General features: G+C 34.5%; 1 protein-coding gene across 5 annotated transcripts in view; it reads left to right on the top strand.

Moving 5' to 3' along the window:
- Positions 1 to 24,999, top strand: part of Tenm1 (teneurin transmembrane protein 1) — an 820,708-nt gene that overhangs the window by 131,389 nt on the left and 664,320 nt on the right. For all 5 annotated transcript variants that reach the window (XM_052738708.1, XM_052738728.1, XM_052738717.1 and 2 more), the window contains one exon: positions 18,579 to 18,608. The gene's annotated coding sequence lies outside the window, so the exon portion shown is untranslated. The remainder of the gene's footprint in view (positions 1 to 18,578; positions 18,609 to 24,999) is intronic.

Below are 24,999 nucleotides of genomic sequence, written 5' to 3'. Positions count from 1 at the left end.
GCCTTGTTATGTCAGTAATGATGGGAAAACTGTATTTAATAAGTGTTTTTCTGTATGCAGGTATTTAAAGCTATGATTTCACTTGAGATGTTTCACTTCCTGTTATAATGAGATATGTTATAGTATTGACATTTAGATAGAGTGGATTTTATGTTAGGAAAGTTTGTCTGGTGTTGTACTTACATATTTCGAGCAAGAGTTTAAATTTTCCTTTTCTTTCCCTGCAACATCTAAATTTACTACCTTTGCAAAATAAATTTAAAAAATAATACTTCATTGGTATTTTAATGAATATAGAATTAAAATGACTCCTAATTACAGATTGCTATACCCACTGATCATTATAGTAATCAATCATTAGCATAGAAACTTCTTTTTGTAGTAGATGATAATTAATCATGAAACAAATATTTTAAGACACAGAGGGAGTGATGACTTCAAGAAACAATGTTTTCCAAACACAACAAGGAATATACACCTATGAACTCACAAAGACTATAACAGCATGCATAAGAGTTGTCCACACTCAAGTAAGACAATCTCAGAACTCAGGAATAGCTGCCAATACACCTTAGACTCTCTGTTTCCTTTTTTCTTCTTTTTAATAGAGAAACTATAAAGTTGGGTGGGTAGTGAAGTGGGAACGGATCTGGGAGGAGCTGGGGAAAGGAGTGAATATGATCATAATTTTTCATGTGAATTGCTCAAAGAATACATAAAATATTTTAATTAAACAGTAAAGATATTAGCTATACTCCTTTGTACTGATTTCTTCATTATTAGGACCTTGGATGATTATGATTCATTGGTCTCAATGAATTAATATTGATATGTACTTATTTGTTAATTCATAGTTTATGAAGTTTTCCATATTTTCACTGTCATTTTTCTATGGTGTAGTATCCCGTCCAGGATATCACATTGTAGTTGTTTGTTATATATCCTGAGGCTTTTCTTAAATATAATAATGTCTTCAGTTTAGTGACTTTGGCAGTTTAATTATTTTGGAGGAATATTGGCTAGAACTTTGGAAGAATGTTCCTCAGTTACATTTGTCTTGTGTTCTCTTATGATTAAACTAAATTGTTAAAATTTTGGGGAGAAAGGTCACAGGAGGCTATAAAATGTCTTTTATATATTATCCTATTAAGAGGCAATAATATCAATGTGCCATCCATCATTCATGTTGTCCTTCCATCACCTGGTTGAAGCAGGATTTTCCTTATTTCTCCACAATGCAGCAACTCTTTCTTTCCCTCCTTTTCTATAAAGAACTCTTTGGAAGTAAGTACTCTATGTACTTTACACTTAAAGAGAAGGGTGTTCCACTTCACTTTCTTAAAGGAATTGTATTTGCATGCATTAATTGGTCTAATCCATGGAAGATTTGTCTGTTCTCCATTCATATATTTCTTCCTCATTCACTTATATCAATATGGACCAATAAGTATTTAAAACATTGGGTTACAATCCAACATGTATTCCTTTTTGTTTCAGCTTTGGCCAGTGGGAACTTTTTCACCTAGTTCTTGTGTTCCTTGGATGTATCTTTATCAGCGTAGGACTTTCAGGTTTTATTTGAATATTTACAAAGGGATGCTCCAGGCTTATTTTCTATTTCCACTTCTTTATTTTAATCTCCATAATCTTCATAGAAGCTACTAGAAGATTACAAATGACCACGAAAAGCTGATTAATGGCTTAGAAAAGTAGTATAATGTCATGTTTTGGCTAGTCTCTCATCTATAACTTCAGATCGTACTTAATAAGGATTTTCTAGTGTTTTGCATTGATGATTATCTAAATGTGACTGTTTTCTACGCTAAAATTTTTAAATTTGTTGCTGATAATGTTCATAAATTTATAAAGCTTTCAATGTATTTTAGATGAACTGAATCAACAGTGTTCTTCTGTACAAACTAGCTGGTATGTTTGTTCCTAGATAACATAATTATTGAAGAGTTATGACTATATCATCTTATTATCCATATTTTGTTTCCTATATGAGATATTGAAAATATGATTTACATAATTTGAATTTGATGAAAATTATATCTTCTAAGGTAAAGGAAATAATGGATATTGAATTTGATAACTAACTCAACGAGTTTTAGTAAAACAGTTATCCATTTATAGGCTCTGCCTGTGTATACCCACATTCTGTTATTTTACACATAAGTGACATTAGAAGCATTTGTGATATTACATTTTCTCTTCTGACTTCTGTCAGCATTTTCATTATAAACATGCTTTTCAAGGACATATAATGTCTCCTCTGAAATTTCATTTGGGATTTAGACTTGCCACACACAATTGAAGACTGAAAATTTTCTTTTGAAAATTTAATCGGAATCATTGTTTTGTCCCCGTGTTTTAGCTTGAATGATCACTGCTTTCTTTCTTCCAGGGTCTTGATAAATGGTTTCCCTCTCATATGAGAATGATGACTTTTGAATGAGAACATGGTCTTAAATTTCTCTGAGTATGATAGGTAGTGTGTAATGTTGTAACTCTTTGATTCTATGGCAGGCAACTTCCAGCATAGATGTTTCCTAAATGACAATAGATGTTTCTGCTTGTTGTTTTGTTTTAAAGCCTGTTAATATTGTCCCTACGGGTTATGCTTCATTTCTCTGTTGATGCTCCAGCAATAACAAGCTAGAAACTATAAATGTGAGAAAATATTGATATCATATTAAACAAAAAGCTTTCAAATATAAGAGAAATTTTAATGAAAAAATGCATAGCTTATATTTTCTTGAAAAAATACTTTCTTTAAGGAGCAACAATTAAAATTTTAAAGAGAGGTACAGTATTCTTTGTAGATTGTGTGAATCTTTTAAAATATGTCACTTTTTCAGTTTACCTGGCTTATAAGCAAAGAACATCCCTAATTAATTAATTAATTTTGTTTGGGTTCCTGCCACCTGAGTATTGCTGGAATTACAAACATGTGCCTCTCTGCCTTGCTTAATTGGTCTTCATTTGTTAGACAGAATATTGAGTTTGAGGTCCCTTCTGCCTTGTAAAGTTAAATTTTCCTCTTTTTAAGTGATATATATATATATATATATATATATATATATAAACAAATTATTAAAGTTTACTATCAACCAATTTTTTCTTTATTAAAATTTTTTATTCATTTTGCATACCAACCACAGATCCCCCTCTCAACCCTCGTCCCATTCCTCCCTAGGCTTCCCCCCAACCCACCCCGCATTCCATCCTCTGAAAAGGCAGGGCCTCCCATAGGGAGTCAGCAAAACATAGTACATTCAGTTAAGGCTGGTCCAAGACCCTTCCCCTGCATCAAGGCTGTGAAAGTTGTCCCACCATTTGACAAATACAAATTAAAAGCAGTTTAGTTTGGGGTAAACATATTCATAGCTATTAGAAGTAAATTTCTTCTGAAGGTGTTATGAAACTGGCCCTCTCACAGTTAGGTTTTTGAAGGGGCATAAATTATCATAATCTCACTGTAGAGTAAATAATTATATATATAAAGACTCATAAAAGTCATTAAAGTTTACCAAATGAAAAAATAACCAGATTGTGGATAAACACTTTACCTATTTAGTATTATAAGTATTAAAATTGAAGGTATGGCCATATAAAACCTCTGACAGCATTGTGACAAATCCATTATGATACAAGGATGTATGTGTATTCATAATCATATTGCATATGTGATTTCAGCTAACATTTGAGTAAAACCTTTTTATTCTGAATATTTCATCCTTCAGTCTGTTCAAATTAAAAAATAAATGATACATTAATCAAAGAAAGTTCATAGAACTTCCAAAACTCCAGAGTCACTATTTCTCATTCCCAGTTGGTAATTTTAGGTTGGGAATTTTGAAAACAGGTATCAAGTCACAGTTGCCTAGTTCTTAGAGAACTTAAAGGTGCAAAGAACTCAGAAAGTACATCCAATAAAGAATTTGGGTTCCACTTGTGCATGGGCATATCAAATAATTGATTCACAGTTCTCAAATTCTCTCCCCTTGACAAATATGTTGGAACTTGCTCCTGATTGCTTATCCATTTCTAATTACTTCTCTGCTGTCCTCATAGTTTTCATTTAGATGATGGAACAATCCTCAGCCATTTAAAATGGCTTCCATTTCAAGTTAAGACACAATCTATCATTAGACAATACAATGAATGCGTAACTTGGGGTCAGACACTTCATTGCTGCTACTAGATAATTGGCCTTAGCCAAGTATTCCACCATTCTGAGACTTAGTTTTTAATAAGAGGCAAAACATTATAAAATACCTCATTCATTGCCTAGTGTATAGTTAGCTGGAAATTATAACTATTATTATTATTACTATTATGTATTGGAAACATGGGAAAAAAAGAAATTCTAAAGAAATACTGTTGCTTTCAATAAAAAGGAATTGTAAAAGTTTTAAATTTTAAATTAAAAAAAATTAATGCTACCAGAGGGACAGACAAAATATAGAGTATCAGCTGAACTGGTGGTCTAAGTACATAAGATAGATATAAAACAATTAGTTCTCAGGAGACACTGAGCAAGTCACAGTTAGGGACCAAGTTTTATGTACTGGAGCCTAGCACGGCTCTATAAAGAATTTTTGAATTGACAAGTGGACAGCTTCAGCATGAGAAGTCCAAGGGCCTGGTAGCCAGAGTGTATAAAGCAGTTGAGTACATGTGTTTCAGATGAAGGAATGCTAATATGGGGAAAGGGACGGGAGGTGAGATGAAGAGAGAAGGAACAACTTTGAGGAACAGTCCTTCCTGTTTTCCATATTGTTTGAACCTTTGGTTTCCCATCCATCTAAAGCAGCGTGAACATTATAAGAAAGGAAATCTGTGGACTCACTATGGGTTTGGTATTTCCCTTCTTCACCTTTCTCCCCTTCTTGTAAAGAAACTTAGTGACAAGATGACAAAGAAAATATTCCTCCAGAGAGCTCATTCTGAAGTCTGTGTAGAGCCAGAGTCTAGGCTAGCAGTGCAATAGAGCCATGGCTGTTATGACCTGTTTTCTGAGCCTTAAATAGGGACACATGATCTAACCAATGTTATTTTTTCTAGCATGAGGATGATGCATGGCAGTATTCTCAATAGATATATACACTATAACCTCTTTAAATGATGTACCATTATCAGAAATATTATTTTTTCCAAAATTAGGACTGTTCTAAATACATTGGAAAAATACGGTTTCCACGGTCTGGGAAATCTTTTTAAATATAATGACTTTTTAACTTTATTGTATGAGAGAAGAATCTATTTTAAATTTAAATAAATAAATAGATGGAAAATTTACACATAAAAATCAGTAATATCATTGACTACAGATACCAATATTTGAATCATTTGCACTCATAGGCACACATAGTTTTGTGGCAAGTCCTGTCACAATGGAAGATTAGTAGTGTTTTTCTTTTCTTCTTTTAAATAATCATTACCAGTGTACAGAAGCTCAGGTACACAGATAAAGTGACCTGTGCAGCCTTGGTGATGGTAGGAGGATGTGGTCTTAAGTAGACATGATTAATAAGGTTTCAAAATCAAATATAGATTTCAGAAATTTAGAAATAAAAACAGGACTATAAAGGAGTATTTTAAGTAATCTTTGTGTTTAAAGTATAACAGCTATTTATAATATATAAATAAGACCAGAATCTTATGTAATTACTAAATTGGAGATGTATTCTCACAGAAAGATTTTTAAGGAATTATGGAATTTATAGTCAATTGGCTTGAATAGAAATAGAATGAGAACGTTTCCAAAAATGAAGGTGCTGTCCATCACTATTGATTTACTCAATAAATATTTTTAATATACTTACTATACATTCCAGATTATGTTCTAGATAAAAACAGAGATATAATAGTGAGGTAGATTGTTCAAGTTTCTGTTGTAGAACTTGGATTTTAATGGGAAAGAAACAATGAATGATTAAAGCACAAATCTGCATTAAGTAGAGATAAAAGCAGTAAAGAAAAACTGAACAAAACCAGGAAAATAATAGTATTATGTGTGTGAGACAATATATTAGCTACAGTTTTGAAGTGCTTTCTCTATGATGAGGTAATAGAAATATAAAGTACAAGAGCCAGCCTGATGAATAAGGGAGAACATTCATGTTTGATTAATAAATGAACATTCCCTGGGATGATAGTAAACATAGAGTATTAGAACAGATAGGAAGCTGGTATGGATGGATGTTAGCAGATTAAGAAGTACAGGAGTCAGTTCCCTTTCAGGGAGGGGAATAAGCATAGGCCATTGTGAGTCATTTATTTAGACTGAAATGCTACCAGAGACTTTTTAGCAGAGGAGTCAGGTGATATGAATTATGCTTTAGAGAGATTAACCCAACTGGTAACTAAAAAGATATTTTATAGAAGAAATTGAAATGCTAAGGACAGTTAAAAGGTTCTTGTCAAAGTCCATATGCTATCTGATAGTCTTGTGGAACAGAGAAGGAATATTGGATATATGGAGGAGTCAGTATATTCAGAATTCACCGTGAAAGTAAACTCAACATAACTTTCTGGATTAGGGGTGAGTGGTAAAGCATAATGAGAGAATAAACTAGGGATTTGGGTTTCAGTAACTGGGTGATTAATGGTAGCAATTCCATGTGTACAGAATAGTTGAAACAGGGAGGATTGAAGAAAAACACTTTTTTGACATATTCAATTTCAGATTTCTATGCTATAGGAAAGTAGAAATTAAGAGTAAGTAGCTATGGTTCTATGGTTATAGTATCTAAGATAGTGTCAGAACTAAATTCATAGTTTGAGAAGGATGCTTACTATTGAAGTTATTGAGAAGAAGAAGGGATTTGATGTGAGAGGGAAGTAGATTAAAGATAACAGGAGAGAATAGGGTCAAAGTATATTATATCTTTGTAATTAAATTGTAAAACAATATTTTTGTGAAAGAAAATTTTTTAAAAGATGAGATAATCTAGACAATGAGAATAGATAGAGAAGAGGCCAACAAACAAATATTCCATCAAAGATTCTGTCACCAAGACATGTTTTTTCTTTCAAAAAGTGTTTTGGAAGTGCTTATGGTATGCTTGGAATTTTCAAAGATCTGAGGACTCAGTGGAGAATCATATCAGTAAAGTTCTTGTCTTTAAATTATTTGCTGATAAGAGAATCAGGACAAAAGTATGACAAAGAAAAGCAGCTTAAAATGTTGATTTCTGTAAATAATGATAAACTGAACAGTAAATAAGTCAGCACATTCAACTACAGCCAAGAGAATAGAAGAAATGAGCATCAGTTTAAGAAAAGGAACACAGACAATTTTAGCAGTAGGATAGTAACCTTTGGAGTTGATACAAGCAAAATGAAAACTTGGATAGAAAATTATTAGCCTACCAGGCAAATGCCTTTATCTGAACAGATACAGAAATGGAAACAAAGAAAAGCCCAGGAAAAAAGCATATGGTTATGTACTCACGTGCCAAAGGCAGATAGATATATCTGGCTTTATATTTGACACCTCTAGCTATATGACTTAAGTGATTTGTTCATTATTAATCTTGAATTTTTCCCTATTGTAAGATGGGGGACAAAGTATTACCAGTCCATAACAAGATACCAGGTATAAATATACTAAATAAATAATAGCATATAATAATAATACTGATTCTGATTACAGTAATTTTTTGTTTTTTTTTCAGCTGAGCTAGTACAGATCTCTTTCAATTTTATATTTCCTCTAAAGGGACATATGAAATATGTGTGGTGAATGAAGGATATAGGTAAGCAGTGTCCATCACAAAACATTTGATGCATGGCACTGAATGCATAGTAGTTTTTTGCTGTGGGATAATGCTTTTGTACACTGGTTTAATAAAACACTGATTGGCCAGTAGAAAGGCAGGAAGTATAGGTGGGATAAGCAGACAAAGAGAATTCTGGGAAGAGGAAGGCTAAGTCAGGAGACACCAGCCTGCAGTCCAGGGAACAACATGTAATGGCATACAGGTAAAGCCATAGAAAGTGTAGTGACATATATCTTAACAGAAATGGGCTGAGTTTAAGTGTAAGAGCTAGTCAGTAGTAAGCCTGAGCTAATGGCTGAGCAGTTTTAATTAATATAAGCCTCTGTGTGTTTACTTGGGTCTGAGTGGCTGCAGACCAGGCGGGACACAGAAAAACTTCTGACTACAGTCATTCTATGCTTTATAAGTATATATGGCTTCATATTTTTGAATATTTTATTAATTTTACCATTTTCCTGTTAATGGTTTATTGGTGTCTTTTGAATATCCTTATCACCTGTCAAAGAGAAAAAATGAAATAAAATGGTTTCTTTAGCTCTTGTCATTTCTAGAGCAGTGCTTTGCCAACTTTAATGAACAAAGGAATCACCAGAGTTCTTGTTATCATTTGATGCTGATTCTCTATTTTTTTTTTGGGGGGGGGATTTTAGATTCTGTATTTCCACATGTTGCTGATATAAGTGTTCCTTTCCATGACTTCAATTTTGACTAGTATGTCACTAGAGAGCCTATCTGGAAAACATTATAGAACAGCAGATCTAAGGCATTCAGTTATCTGAATTTCAAATGTGTGAGACAAGATAGTGGTAATGAACTTTGTTTTCATTTCAACCACAGGCTATTGTCACACATTACATCATGTATAAACATAATATTTGACAGTAGGTTGGTTGATTTTAAAAGCAGTAATATAACAAATACGTGATTCCTTCCATGTTGTCCTGAAAGAGATGTGAATGCACAGCTGCCTACTACAGAGAGAGCTTCTGGGGAATGTCTCCAATGAGCAATCTATCTTGTTTTTATCATTTCCTCTTTATGATGTTTTCTTTTCTGCATCCCATGAAAATGACATACCAGGATTTTATTGTAGCCTGTTTGAATGGATAGGACAATGGAGAAATAATGTAGTCAATAATTTATTCTCACAACAAAAAGAAGTTTATCTGAGAAATGTTGGTGGAAGAGCATAAGTAACCATTAGAAATGAAATTTGAGCAAGGTGAAAAAATAATTCATTATAAAGTGTGTATTGTGTATCAAAAATACTTGTAATACAGAGATAGATTTTCATTACAAGTTCTAAGATAAAAATATGTCCTTCAAATATATTGCTCTAATATGTCCAACATATTATATTGAAGAAACTTCTTTCTCAGGACTTTGATGAATGAAAATGAAAAAGCATACTCAGAGACTACTGGAAAGTTAATAAATTCATCTGTTCCTCCTTTGCTTTTTCACTGTGATTCCTTTTTTATGAATGAAGCACAGAATTTAATTTTTTAGATGAATTTATTATCTATTTTATTCACACTTTTTCTTGTTAAGCTCATTTAGTATTCCATCCACAGCATATTAAGTATGTTGTCTGTACTTGATTGATTGATTGATTGATTCACATGAGAGATAGTATAGTAAGGTGTTTTAAGAGCATAGGGTTTAGAGACAGATTTCAATCCTGATGCTGAGTTTATTAATTGTGTAACATTAATGTTTCATTTAAGGACTGAGTGTTTATTCACCAGCAAAATGGGAAAAAAGTCTTCTACTTATATTGTGGGTAATAAATATATTAACAGGCATTAAACAGACAAACTTGTTGCAGTCATAGGTACAAATATTTACTAAGCATTTAGAGCACATTGGCTAACTTATTAACAATATATGGTAAACTATTTAATGTCAAGGCTCATATCCTTAGGCACAATGCCAACATATTTTATGTATGGGACAAATACATTTCTTTTCTGTGCCTTTCCAATCATCTACTATTTCTGTAATATTTACCACCATTACAATAGATTTCATTTATAGCTGTAACTACCAAGAGATACATAATAAATGTAAAAAATAGATGCTACAAATAAGATAAATTCCTACAAATGAGCAGTAAGTAATGAGGTATGGTGTATGAAATGTACATATTTTCTTACTAAATAATTAATTCTAATTATAATAACTCCTGTTTATTAAGGATCTATTTTTACCATGTTAAACACCGTACAATGCCTGGAATTCTTCACAATAATTATGAATTAAGCAACTGAAATTCAGAGGCTTAGTAACAAGTTTTAAGGCATTGTTATAGGATTCAGCCTGATGACTCTCTGAGAAAACATTGCCTTTGTTTTATGCAGTTAACAAATGTTGAAATGAAATTCCTACTTAAAATAACTGAATTGGCTTCACATTACAGTTCTGCTTCCTCCTAACTATGTAACAATTTGGAATTTTGAAAGCTTGTTAGGACAGACTGATATTAAGTGGACATCTGAAACTTCTCTGTGAAGTACTTCCACTTCTGCCATTTACTGAGGTACTGCTTCTTCTCCTTCCAGAATTACAAGTTGGTCGTCTGCTTCAAATTCCCTATTCACTGCCAAAATAACTTGTCATTATGTCCAGGTTCTCCCCTCATTGCCTCTTTCCTTCATTGGTATGAGTTATGATATTACATTATGATATTCCATTCGATGAGAGTAATCCAAATATGAAAACATTGTCTCTCTCCATCTGTTTCTACACTTAGGCTAGCTATCACATTTTAATTAGTAAGTACTACTCTGAAGCAGTCGTCCAGAACACAAAGAAAATGATCAATACTGCTGGTTCAAGTCCAGATGTACTATAATGAGAGTCTGGGCACAAACAATATCACTGAAGTTGATTTATAGTCATAGTATTGGCAGATTATTAAACCACTAATAATGTCCTTGTTCTATTTGCCCAGGGAAAAATAATTTCAAAGGATTTACCCCATTCCTGCTCATTAATACATTTTACTGTTCCTATGAAGCATTTATTGGGTGGAATTTTAGTCAAAGATAGAAGCAGAGATAGTATTAGGTTGGAGGATCTGTGAGCATACTTTTTTAGTCCCAAGTGTTCTTGCAGATGAGAAAACATTTTGTCTGATATTGATTCAGTCACCTGAATCATATTCTATCTTTAAGGCTTTGATTACAGTTCCTTCATCCTTTGCTTTCCTTCCAAATCAAGTATCATTTACAACTAGGAAATGTTTTCAATATTCTCATCCAAATAATTACATTCATATAAAAACCTGTTAATGAAACATTAGAGCTAAAGGCTTAATTGCTGAAAAATCAATACTTGAAGATAAAAAAAATCAGTTATGGGTCCATGGTAACAGGATCTATTATTAACTGTATAAATGTTATCTAAAAACATTTTGAAATTAACATACTACTTTAGGTACTTTCAAGACTATATATAAGGTAAAATACTATTTTAAAAAATGAAATAATTGTTTAAATAGATTTTCTGGATGAAAATTATAGGGAACTTCCCATTTTTCAATTATTTTCCTCCTTTTCAAATTTCATGCTCATGTTTCCTATCAGTTTAATGGAGAAAATGCTCCATTGCTTTTGAAATATGACAGTATTTAATGTCCACAAGTCATATTTGTATTGTGTTTTTTTCTAATGAAGAAAATGCCTAGCAGAAAATGAAAGTATACACTTAATGACATAAAAGAGCTGATATGGGGTATATCCAAAGGAGGGAACCCAGGGCAGCAGATTGTCCTATGAAGGAAGTTTTTATACATAAAGAATACTTATGAATTTTTAAATATGATGAGTATTACAGAGGCCACAAAGCTGTTATGCGTTTATATCAAGTGAATGAAAAGAATCCAGAAAGGTGGTAAGAGTCTTTAGAAGCAAGAAAGAGTACTGAGATTTTCTTGTACCAGCCTTGTCTTTGTTGCAGAAAAGAAAATAGAAATGTAAACTGGACACATAAGACTAAATCCAGATGCCACTCTTCTAGAACAAGAACACATCACTGTGAAAGACTCTATGGTGCTTCAAATATTGGAAGAAGTATATAACCAAAATGTACTTATTTTTTTTACCATGTTGGTCAACAGAATCCAAAATAAAGGCACACACCATTTTCCCTCAATAAGTAGTTGTTAAGCAGTCTGGAAAGAGTAGGTCTAATGTATGTATCTTAAAATGTATAGGGAAATTCCAAATTCAGGCACAATATGAAGATCTAAATGACTACAACATAAAATTCAGACATGTATTTCTGGAACAGTTCCATATAAAGGACAAGTTGTTATGGTGTGATCTGACTGTAGATCTTGATGGAGCTTCAATGGAGCTTCTAGTGCTTTGCTGACACCAAAAGAAAAGACTAAACACACACACATACAAAAAAAAACACCTTACAATGGATTTAGAATAGTCATAATAAATAACTTTCTTTTTAAAAACAGCAATTACATTCTTTTGCTACAGTATATTTTGGGACTAAGATTTCAAAATATGTATAATATTTAGTCATTAATTTTCAATATTTTATATTCTAGTTATAGAACAAGAATACATATATACACACAGTACTTCATATATTCCAGACTGGATTCAATTACTTATTTAGCAAAAGGCAACCATCAGCTTTTTATCTTGCCTCTACCATCCAAGTTTCGAGATTAAAGGTGTGCTAAACCTGATTATGCATTACTTAACATAATATTGAGTGGCCTAACACATTCTAACATTTTGGAGCTATCTCTTCAGCAGATATTCATTTTTAAATACTATGATATAGACCAGAAACTTAATGGTCATGTGGCAAATTACAAATTTTAGCAAAAAAATTAAATGAGAACCTTAGATGGTCTTAAAGAAATAAGACTTTGAGGATTATTTAATGTGTGGGCATGTGGGGATACTGTAAACTATGGAGTCAAGGAGGTTGGATTTTATTGTAAACACTGATATTTCTTAGGTATGCTATTTTGATATGAAAGAAATTTCAACAAAAATTTACCATGTGAAAAAATGATCTAATCAAGTACTTCTAGGTATATGCATAAAAGTAACAAAAGCATGTTTGTACCAAAACTTATATCCAAATGTTTATAACATTATTCCTAATACCTAAAACATCTGGTGTTATTTTTGTTGCTATGACTAATAACTAAAAATACAACTGAATGGAAGGAAGATTTTGTAGCTAGAGTTTTCCTGCCTCGCCCACAGTCAGTACAAATCTCTCTCACCTACCAGTCCCACAGCCTCTCAGACCTGACCAAGTAAACACTTGGTTACAAACTGTATGGCCGTGGCAGGCTTCTTGCTAACTGTTCTTACAGCTTAAATTAATCCACTTCTATTAATCTATACCTTGCCACATGGCTCATGACTTACCGGCATCTTTACATGCTGTTTCTCATCATGGCGGCTGGCAGTGTCTCTCTGACTCAGCCTTCCACTTCCCAGTTCTATTCTCCTCCTTGTCCCGCCTATACTTCCTGCCTGGCCACGGGCCAATCAGTGATTTATTTATTGACCAATCAGCAACACATTTGACATACAGACCATCCCACAGCACTTCCCCTTTTCTTTTCTTAAAAAGGAAGGTTTTAACCTTTGCACATCTCCAAAGTCAGCTTGGTATATTTGGGAATTTGGGCGTAGCTTCTCTTACTACTTCCTGCTGGAGGGGGGCGCTGTATCTTATGGGGACACAAAGAATATTTTAGGATTATGGAGTAGTCCATGAGGGTGTATCGTCAGAGCCAGTTGCCTTGAAACAGTTCTGGATGTTGGATCATCTGGGCCATGGTGTCATCAGAGACCTTTCAGGGGGTCTTGGCTGGTCAAACCTGATGTATCTTAATCTGGAACAAATCCATAGCCTCTGGCTTTCTGTGGAAACAAAAGCAGAGCCTCCTTTCCAAAGCAGCATATCTTTACATCCAAATTTTGAAGTCAAGGTACCTTTAAAATATACATTTTGGCATAACTCAACAGCTTTTGTAATCAAATGTTTTTCTTCAGTTATGAATATCAAAGAGAACATAATCCAGATTCTCTGTGTGGTAGCCATCTTTACGTGGCTTATTTTTTTATATTAGCTTGAGCCTATTGCTTTAAACTGCAGCCTTCTAAGCCTGAAACGGCACTGGTGCTGTGGCTTCTGGCTCCGCCCACTTCAGCTTCCCAACATGGCGGTGATACGTTTTCTGCCAGCTCTGGGAGCCATCAACTCTCAGAAATAGTGGGTCTATGCTTCTATCAAAGCAGCGTGTAGCCCAGAAACCTCTTTTTTTTTTTGTACTAGCAAAGGCTAAATCCACCACACAGCTTAATGTGCCACTTGCAGAGGCCTCATTCCCACCATACTGCAGGTCGAGCATGCACGCACGCTAGGAACCCGCCAGTAGCTCAAACCGACAGCTGCCGCTCATTTGAGAGAGACAATTAGGAAGCTGTTTTTAGCTCCGTTTTAGAATCTTTTTTCTCAGTTTTTAGGTGGAAACTCTTGCCACCATGTAGGACGTCATTTGTAGCTAGAGTTTTCCTGCGTGGCCCACAGTCAGTACAAATCTCTCTCACCTACCAGTCCCACAGCCTCTCAGACCCAACCAAGTAAACACAGAGACTTATATTGGTTACAAACTGCATAGCCATGGCAGGCTTCTTGCTAACTGTTCTTACAGCTTAAATTAATCCATTTCTATTAATCTATACCTTGCCACATGGCTCATGGCTTACCGGCATCTTTACATGCTGTTTCTCATCATGGGGGCTGGCAGTGTCTCTCTGACTCAGCCTTCCACTTCCCAGTTCTATTCTCCTCCTTGTCCCGCCTATACTTCCTGTCTGGCCTCGGGCCAATCAGTGATTTATTTATTGACCAATCAGCAACACATTTGACATACAGACCATCCCACAGCAAGATTTCTTTTGATTGATGGTTTCATTTTCTTTCTGGGGATTTGACTTTGTAGTATATCATGTTAGAAGTATGTGGTTTAATAGAATTACTTCATATGACATGACAGACAGGAAGCAAGAAGGCGGGAAAAGGACAAGATATAACCTCCAAAGATGTCATCCCCAGGATACATATTCTCCACTTAGGATCCACTTTCTATGACCCACATTCCTGCATTTCCCAAAATATTGTGATGTTGGAAACAGTCCTTCAACACATATTCAAATGTGTTTGTTTTACCCCGGGCAAATAACTATTCAAAAAAAAAAACTTACTCTATGTGAAAAATATGTAGATACAAAAGGGATTTTGTGATCCCATTCACGTGAACTATTCTGGAAAGAAAACCCCAATGTCTAAATACAGAAATCAGGTTGATGGTTTCCTGCAATGAAGACAGGAATAGGAAATTATACAAATGAGCACAAGAGATGTTTTGGGGGTAGCACAAAGTTTCCAAAATTGATTTTTGGTGATGGTGGAACAATTCAATAAATTATGTAAAATATAACTAACTTAATTATAGATTTCAAGTGAATAAATTTTATCTTATGTCAATTCTTTCTCAAGAGCACACCAATTGGTTATCCAATGCCAGTGGTCAGACCTGAAAACATGCACATAAGTAACATTATATGAACTTAACAGGTTATATTTAGGAATATATATGTCTATACAAATATGTATATGTATGCAATAACAATGAAAATAGAGGCCATAAATTTGAAGGAGAGCAGGGAAGGGTATATGGCAGGGTTTGGAAGGAGGAAAGGGAAGGGAGAAATTTTAAAACTTAAATGTAATCTCAAAAATAAAGGAAAACGTATAATGAAGTTTTCTTAGTTTCCTTTTTTTTTTGTTGTGAAAAACGCTCTGACATAAGAAACTTAAGGGTCTCGACAATTCTCGCTCATACAATCCCTCCTCTTTCTCGCCAATTGGAATTCTGGAGCTCCACCTGGGGCCTGGCTGTGGATCTCTGCATCTGCTTCCACCAGTCATTGGATAAGATTTCTAGCACGGCAGTTAGGGTGTTTAGCCATCCTATCACCAGAGTAGGTCATTTCAGGCTTTCTCTCGACCATTGCCAGTAGTCTATTGTGGGTGTATCGTGGATTTCTGGGAACCTCTCTAGCACTTGAGACCAAGATTGGAAAAAGCACAGGGACAAATAGCCAAACTAGTGGAAACACATGAACTATGAACCAATAGCTGAGGAGCCCCCAACTGGATCAGGCCCTCTGGATAAGTAAGACAGTTGATTAGCTTGAACTGCCTGGGAGGCACTCAGGCAGTGGGACCCGGACCTGTCCTCAGTGCATGAGCTGGTTGTTTGGAGCCTGGGGCCTATGCAGGGAGACTTTACTCAGCCTGGGAGGAGGGAACTGGACCTGCATGGACTGAATCTACCAGGTTGAGCTGAATCCCCAGGGGAGTCCTTGTCCTGGAGGAGATGGGAATGGGGGGTGGGCTAGGGGGAAGGTGGAGGTGCGGGAGGAGGGAGGACAGGGGAATCTGTGGCTGATATGTAAAATTAAATCAAATTATAAAATTTATATATATATATATATATATATATATATATATATATATATATATATATACAAAAAAAGCAAACTTAAGGGAAAATTCTTGGTTATATTCCATTATAGTGGCAAAGTCAAGGCTTCAAGAACTTGAGGCAGCTGGTCTCACTTCATCCACAGTTCTTCCAGTATAGTTGTATCCTATGAAACGGTGCTATCTATAGACAGGGTGGCTCTTCCTGTTTCAATTAACCCAGTTACAATAATGCTTTATAAGACAAGACCACAAGTCAACCCAATCTAGACAATCCCTCCTTGAGATTTCATTCCCAAGTGATTCTAGGTTTTCTCAAGTTGATAAGTAAGTGAAGCATGATGGAATTAAAAGTTTCAAGTGCTGTATGGTGGCAATCTTATAGTACTAAAATATAAATGCTATCTTCCATCATTTTTGAAGAAATAAATAATTGCCTTCTAAACAAATTTGGCCTTTATTGGGAGATGATGTGTTGCGTTTGCCTACATGGTGAGGAAATGTGAAAAAGAAGAGGAAAGACTACTGAAATAATAATACTGGAGTGTAAAATAAGTCTGATGAAAAATTGTTTTATTATAGAGCTAACTAGTGTAAGGAATCTATAATATTGGAATGTGGAAAATTAGAAACTGTTGAAATCAGAACCAATATAGGAAAGGGACTGATAGAATATGAGTGACAAGTTCCATGAAGCAGTAAGAAGAAATGAAGAGGTTCATGTGATAGAGGAATCAATGATATATAGAGAAGAACAGTGGAGTACACCAGCACACTGGTGCCAGGAATAGAGCTAATCTGGCTGTAGCTGTCTAGTGCTGCAACAACCCATTATGAAACTGGATTTCCTTTCCTATTGCTCTGATAATATACTGTCACAAAAAGCAACTTAAGAAGAGTTTACTTTGGCTCCCATTTCAAGGTTATAATCCATCATGATAGGAAGTTAAGAGGGCAGGCATCTCAAGCAGCTGGTCAGATTGTAACCACAATCAGAAAGCTGAAAGTGATGAATACTTGTGCTCAGCTCACTTTCACTTTTTATGTAATCCAGGATTCCAGCCTAGAAAATGGTGCTGCTGACTCTTAGAATGGTCTTCCCACCACAATGAACTTATTGTACTTCTTTAAAATCATAACCGTTGAATAATCACTCACAAGTGTATCTGGAGGTGTGTCTTCCAGGTCATTCCAAATCCTATCAAATTGAAAACATTCTCCATTATAGAGGCCACTTTGGGAAGAGTTTAGGTCATAGAACATTGATGTGGTATCATTTGAATTGGTGTGATGTGGCAGGTGCCTAAGTAAGAATAATTTTTCATTTAAGATAGGGTAGGGAAATGACCACACTGGAAGTGAGTAGGGTAAAGATGGTATTGTGAGACCATGGATGTAAAATAGATGGTGATCCACTTACCGATATTTTTCTGACTACTCAGTGTATCATATAAGCACTAAGTTGCCTTCCAATCCAATCTTATTTAAGTAAGCAGCCATGTCAACATTATGTCCTCTAGCTCTTCAACAAATTCAATGATGTACTGTGGTGGGAGGACCTCCGAATGTCTTATCCAAGTTTTCTAGAATTGTAAAGATTTCTCAACCATCCTGAAACAAATACTTACAGTACTTGATCTAAGTGATGTGATAAGATCATGACCTTTTCAGAAATGCCTTTGATGTCAATCCTAATTCCACTAAATTTCACCTGACAGGGAAAGAATGAAACATTATACACTTGTTTGTCAAGCATCCCAGTAATCTCTCGTGGCATAATCTGCTCCAACTCAGCCCTGCAGTGATGGGGTGTGAGAGTGATTTACCCTGACATGGAAGGAACTCTTTAAGTGTTCAACCATTGATTAATGAAGTAAAAATGCACTAGGTAGACCTTGAAGTGATAAACTGGACAGGAACCTTGGCAAACATTAGTGTTTTCTGCCCACTTGCATCCTATGGTTTATTTTGAGAATGTTCATTTTCTTTCCCACATACCTACAATACCATGGAAACAATCAGTATTGACAGTTAAGATACAGAAAAGAAAAATATTACATGTCACTTCTATTTAAGTTTTAATCACTTTTATAAAAGTGAAGAAATATTCATAATGAAATTTGTGAAAGTCCATTATTCCTCAGCTGACCTTACTGATGTAAAATTTTAAAACTGCTCTATCATTTTTTGATAATATAAACATAAAAGATCAAGGAAATTGAAATTGCATTTTTATTTTTACAGGTACATTTTATGACTGGCCATTACAGCAAAGTAAGTATGTGATATTTTTAGTTTATTATTCATTAAGTTTTACAAAGCCTTTAATCTCTTCTTCCTCAATTTATCTCATTTTCCCCCCAAACAGTGGCACTATAGTTAACAAACTAAAACAGGAGGGGGGGATTTATTTCTCTTTATTGTTATTCTCATAGTTTAGATGAAAATATTTGGTTCTTTTGAAACCTTGTGGCCCACGAGTGTTTGCTGTTATGTCTTCATCTTGAGTATCTATCGAGGATGGAAGGGAATCAAGGGTCAATTTTATATATTGTTATTTCAGACTGTTAATTTTAAAGTTGCTTTTTAAATATGATCTTGTTTGTTTAAGTTATTTGGAGACAAGGACTCATTCATTATGTATCCCAGGCAGCCCTTAAACTCACAGTGATCCTCCTGCCTCAGCCTCCAATTTCTTAATATGATAAGGCAAAAGTCTATCACCACCACCTTAACCAGTAAAAAGCACATGACTTGATATTATTATGTAAACATTAGTCAAAGGATTTAAAACCAAATTACATCTGAAATGTGAGAGCTGTGACAAATCCTATTAAACCTAGAAGGTTCAACAATCTTTTATTATAGTTTCTTCTCCAAACTTCTGAAGGGTTCCTGTTCATTACATCCCTCAAATCATGCCTGATGACAGTCCCTGACTAAGCAATTAACTTACCAAGAATTATACATCCTTTAAAATGGAGAAGTTTTTAGTTTGATAACACAAAGAAACTCCGTTTTTTCTTGGCCCCCAGCTAACACTCTTATAAATTACTGACAAATTACAGTAAATGCCTCTTTTGCAATGCTGTCACTGATAGATAAATCTATGCTGTATAGTTCTGGCTTTTATTGTCTCTTAAAACATCATCAGATTGATTCTAGAGTACCAATGATATAAAATAAACACACGAGATACACTCCCAATAAAACAGAAGAAAAGCATCCTTCCTTGTTTCTGAGAATTATAATGTGAAATAGTAACATTTCTGAGCACCTTCTGGTTTCAGAAAAAAAGTCTATTTCTAACTTGTTAAATATAGAACCAGTTTGTTGTACAAAAATTACAGAACTCTTTCTGAGTCTGAGTTACCTCACTCAGGATAATTTTGTTCTAATCTCATCCCATTTGCCTTCAAATTTCACAATGTCATTGTTTTTTTATAGCTGAGTAATACTCCATTCTGTAAATGTACCTCATTGTAGCTGAAGTTTTCCGGCTCCCGCAGCCTTGAGGTCCCACAGCCACTCAGACCCAAATGAACACACAGAGGCTTATATTAATTATGAACTGTATGGCCTACTGGCTCAGGCTAGCTAGCTCTTACATCTTAAATTAACCAATTTCTATAAATCTATACTTTGCCACATGGCTCATGGCTTACCAGTATCTTTACATCTTGCTTTTCTTGGCAGCAGCTAGCAGCATCTCCTCTACTCTTTTTCCTTCCTCTCTCTCTCTAGTTAGAATGTCCCGCCTAACCTTATTCTGCCTCACCATTGGCCAAACAGCTTTATTTATTAACCAATCAGAGCAATACATTTTCACAGCATACAGAACGATATCACCCATCATTTCCCCTTTTCTTTCTATTCAAAAAGGAAGGTTTTATCTTCAACATAGTAAAATTACATGTAACAAAACAGTTATCAAGCAAGAATTATAGTTATAATATCTAGTTTATTTGTATTTGGCAAAAATAAAAAAGATATCTTTATCCTATATTTTTGACTTTAAGGTTTAATATCTATCTTATCTCTTATCATAACCAAGGAAAACCATAATTATAACTATCTAGTCTTCAACTACATCAAAGACTCCAGAAGGATATAATATTTACCTAAATAAACAGGAAGTGTATTGTAATCAACTTCCAAAAATCTAGAATGACAGAGACAGCTGTCTGCCTGGACCGTCATCCAAAGTTCTTTTGTAATGTTGGGGCATCCATTTTCAGCCCACAGTCCTAGAGTCTCTCAGTCACTATTCTCTGTGTCCTGTAGAATATCTAGCAGTTTCTTTTGAAAAGCAGGAACATGAAGGACCATTTTGCCTTGCAAAGTTCAGTGGTCACCTTCCTATGGGTCCTGCATGTTCAGTCGGTACAACATTTTGTCAAACAGTCCAGGCAAGAACAGTTTCTTTCCCAAATGGCTATTTTTGCCAAGAAGAAGATAAACTTCATATGGAGTGTCTTCGATGCCCATCCTCCTCTCTGAAGTAAATTGGTGCTGCCAAGAGCAGATGTGTCTCATTGTCCAAGAAATTCTAAGTTTTTAAAACATTTCAAATGTCATATTCTGTAAGTCTTTGAAGTGTTTGAAGATTATCTACCTAATTGAATTATATCTATGTATACCTAGAAAACTTAACATGACTATAAGTTTGACTATCATAGAGAAGACTAATTATTAATCTGTATTTCTTAATTATCCATTACAATTCAAATGAGTTACATAACATAATACCTTAAACAAGAGTATAACAAAATCAACTCTAAATTTGTATCAATAAACTAAAATCTATACCAATGTAAAACCTTTTAAACAAGTTACTCTTTAAAAGTAGGGTCAACAATCCACCCTTTTATCCTATTATATCTATATCCTGTATTTCCATATCACCTAATTTTCTTTATCCATTCTTCAGTTGAGAGATATCTAGGCTGTTTCAAAGTTCTATCTATTACACAAAAAACAAACAAACTAACTAACTAACAAAATGCTGCTATGAACATAGTTGAGCAAGAGAGAGAAGGAGGGATTGTACAAGCCAGGGGGTTCATGGTCATGACTGGAGAAACCACAGAGACAGCTGACCTGGGATCCTGGGAGCTCACAGACTCTGGAACAACATCTAGGGAGTCTGAATGAGACTGTTCCCAAAAGCTAGTTCAAGCACCAAAGCCTTCTGCATGTATGTGAGAGTTGTGTAACTTGGTCTGTTGGTGGGACTCCTAGCAGTGGGTTCAGGGCCTGTCCTTGGTTGAGTTGCCTAGCCCAACCTTGATACAGGGGAGGAACTTGGTTCTGCCTCAACTTGATGTGCCATGCTTGTTGAAGTCCATGGGAGGCCCTCCCCTTTCTGAATGGAGACAGAGGAGGAGTGGATGAGGAGAGCAGAGAAGAGGAAGGGAGAGGGAGTGGGAAGAAAGGAGGGAGGAGAAACTGTGGTTGGTATGTAAAATAAATTAAAATATAATTAATTAAAAATTACAGAACTCATAGAAAGGAAACCCTATATTTTCATTGTACATTTATCACTAAAAATAATATAACATTGTGTGGTCCTTGATGACCTTTAAGATAAATTTTAGTTTTCTATGGCTTAATAAGATATATTTACACAATACATTTGTATCCCACTTAAAACCTTGAAAGCAATATTTAAATACAGAGATAGCAATTCTTTGAACATGAAAAGTGTAGTATGTTCCAGAAGGTTAGTGGTAGTAATTATTTGTTTATTAATTTACTCAAAATTATTTATAAATACCTAGGTACCATACAATGATAGTTATAGAGATAAACTATTTCTTTTTCCTTCACACATAACAGTAATAAACATATATTTGTCACATGGAAAAGTCTTAATTAACTATAATACATAGAGAGGCAAATGCTAATTACTGCATTTTAAAATGAAGTAGCACATATATTTTTATTTCAGTCTTTGTAGTTGAAATGTATTATAAAACTGTAGTCCATTTAATTATCTTGGTAAGTACACTTTAGTGAAGACAATTGTGTTTTACTTTAGTATCTATATTATTTTCTCGGAGTCTTATGCTCTTTATTCTGAAACTGGTTCTTATTGTGCAGGTAAAGTAGGGTACTAGGATGAATCCTTATGGCAGCACACTATATCCTGTGAGACAAAACTGTCTCTCTTTTAGTAAATCCAAGATAGCTTCTTGCACAGTCGTCAGGCTTCTTTTTCTCATAAACATTTGAGTATAGAACATGAAATTAAATGTTTCATTAGTTGAGCTTCATTTAATTAAGGCTTTACTGTACATAAAATACTAATTAGTAAAGAGAGATCTGGCTGCTTTCGAGAAGAAAGTAGTCTGTTCACTTTGTGATATGAGATTTTGGTTGGAAATGTAGGCTGACTCCATGATGGTATCCAGAAGGGATCAGCCAAACAAGTGAAGGTAAATCATGTAGTAAACAAAAGGGTGAGGTAAACTTAAAATATTTATGATTAATCAAAATGCTAAAAAGGAGATAGTGGTGAGATTTGTATGGAAGACTGACTAGAATCTCCAGTTTAGAATGAACTCAAATTTTTGCCTTCTCCGAATACTCTCCTTATGTAACACTTATGAAAATATTGCTTTAGGCAATAAGGAAGTTATGGGAAATATCTGAAACAGTTATTCTATCTCTGACAATCTCAGTTAGTCTTTATTCTTTTTTGTTTGTTTGTTTTTGTTTTTCAAGACAGGGTATCTCCATGTAGTTTTGGTGCCCATCCTGGATCTCGATCTTTAGACCAGGCTGGCCTCAAACTCACAGAGATCCACGTGGCTCTGCCTCCCAAGTGCTGGGATTAAAGGCCTGTGCCACCGCCGCCTGGCCCTAATCTTTATTCTTAGGAGAATCAAATCCATCACACAACCAGCTAACACATCTAATACTTTTCATCATGATAACCCTTCGTGTCTTTGAAAACAGTTAATCATATTCCTTTTGGACAGAATATTAACAAGTAGTCACATTGTTCAGAAAATGAGAAAAATATTAAGAAAACTCTCCTACTCCAAAGTTACATTTGACTATTGTCCATGAGATTTTGTACAAGTTATTTTCCATAACATAACTGCCCTGCCTGACTTTAGCCTTGACATTTCTTATTGCTTGCATAGAGGTTATTGTACTGTTATCTTGAAGATTTCTGCCTCATTAATAAATCATTCATGCTGTCTACCTTCAGGTCTTTGCTAATGCTTTCTCTCCTCTGCAATATCCCATTTTTCCTTCTGAGACAAGGAAACTTTCATGGACTATGTCTTCAAGATCTAGCTCTAATATTTTCTCTTTTTAAAACTCTTCATAGACATTTTTATTCTTCATAGCCACCTCCTTCTGTCAGTAAACAATTTCCTAATATGTTTCATACTCTGGGTTACAATCTATGTTTCCATTAAATAATTTATATTATCATATTTAGTCATTATATATTCTTCTCATGTATAATATGAACTTCTTATTAAATACTAAGCTGATTACATAGTTTTCCTTAGATTTAACTTAATTAGAAGACAGCTATGCTCACCACTATAGCTCCAATGCCATACCTAAATTGAACTTATTTATATATTTTCTTTTTATTGTTCATGAACCCCATTCATCAATTTCCTGAGGTGATACATAACTTCTTTCAAAAACATGATGATTTCCTATTTGTTAAATCCATAACCTGATTGTTAAACTTCCATCATATACCTTTCTTTTCACTCTTTAACATCCTGGGATTTAAAAAAAAAACTTTAATCTTCATGCTATTTTTGTTCCTCTCTATTTCTTAATTAGCTTTCTGAACTTTTTCTATATCCACCAAAAAGGGAGTCATTGAGAAGATCTAACAAAAATGTCTTTTGGCAACTGATACAGCACAATTCATCACAAATGGAAACTCATCAAATTGTCACATCATCACCTCTTTTCATTCAAGCCGGCTTCTTCCAGGACAGTTTGTAATTCTCAGTGAATCATAATAATAGTTTTGATTATTTCCAAGTCAATGACTTGTTAGAACTTCATAGTTCATTGTTCAGCAATGCAAATCAGAGTGTTTCACTTTAAATTATATGTACTTCAGTGTATGGTACTAAATGTTAGTTATTACTCTTGTTTTGAACATGTGTCTTTCAAAACAGTGCAGGTCAATTCTAAATCAACTTTTCACTGAAATTTTAGAAAATTGCAGGCTATTTCAAAGCCAACTTTTATTCTCTCAACAAAGGATGGGATGGAAAAGTAGGGGAGTTTAAAGGTTTAGATGGGAGCCTGAAGTAATTTTCTCTAGGTAAAGATTTGAAATCACAAACAAGTCCCTTTTGAAACAAACAAACAAACAAAAAACCCCACAAAAATCCAAACAGAAGAAGTAACTACTTAGGAAAGCTCCTTCAAGTTTAACCACCGTTATAAAAGCCACAGTCCTACCATGTTCTACCTCACCAATTGTCTTTGAAAGACAATTCAGTTGTCATAAAAGAACATTGCCTTTTATGAATGAGCATGAGTTACTAAAGGCCTGGGAAAGTGAGACAATGGATAAACTGAAAATTTTTAAATGATAAATAGATAACAATGCCTTTTAAATAAGAGAGGACTGGGCAGGGGGAAAACTTCACTGGATTAATAGCATACTCCT

This window comes from Peromyscus californicus, unplaced genomic scaffold (genome assembly GCF_007827085.1).
Source record: "Peromyscus californicus insignis strain IS unplaced genomic scaffold, ASM782708v3 Scaffold_10__1_contigs__length_136768540, whole genome shotgun sequence".
Classification (NCBI taxonomy): domain Eukaryota; kingdom Metazoa; phylum Chordata; class Mammalia; order Rodentia; family Cricetidae; genus Peromyscus; species Peromyscus californicus.
Note: the sequence above shows the minus strand (reverse complement) of the source record. Positions and strands in the feature narration are given on the sequence as shown.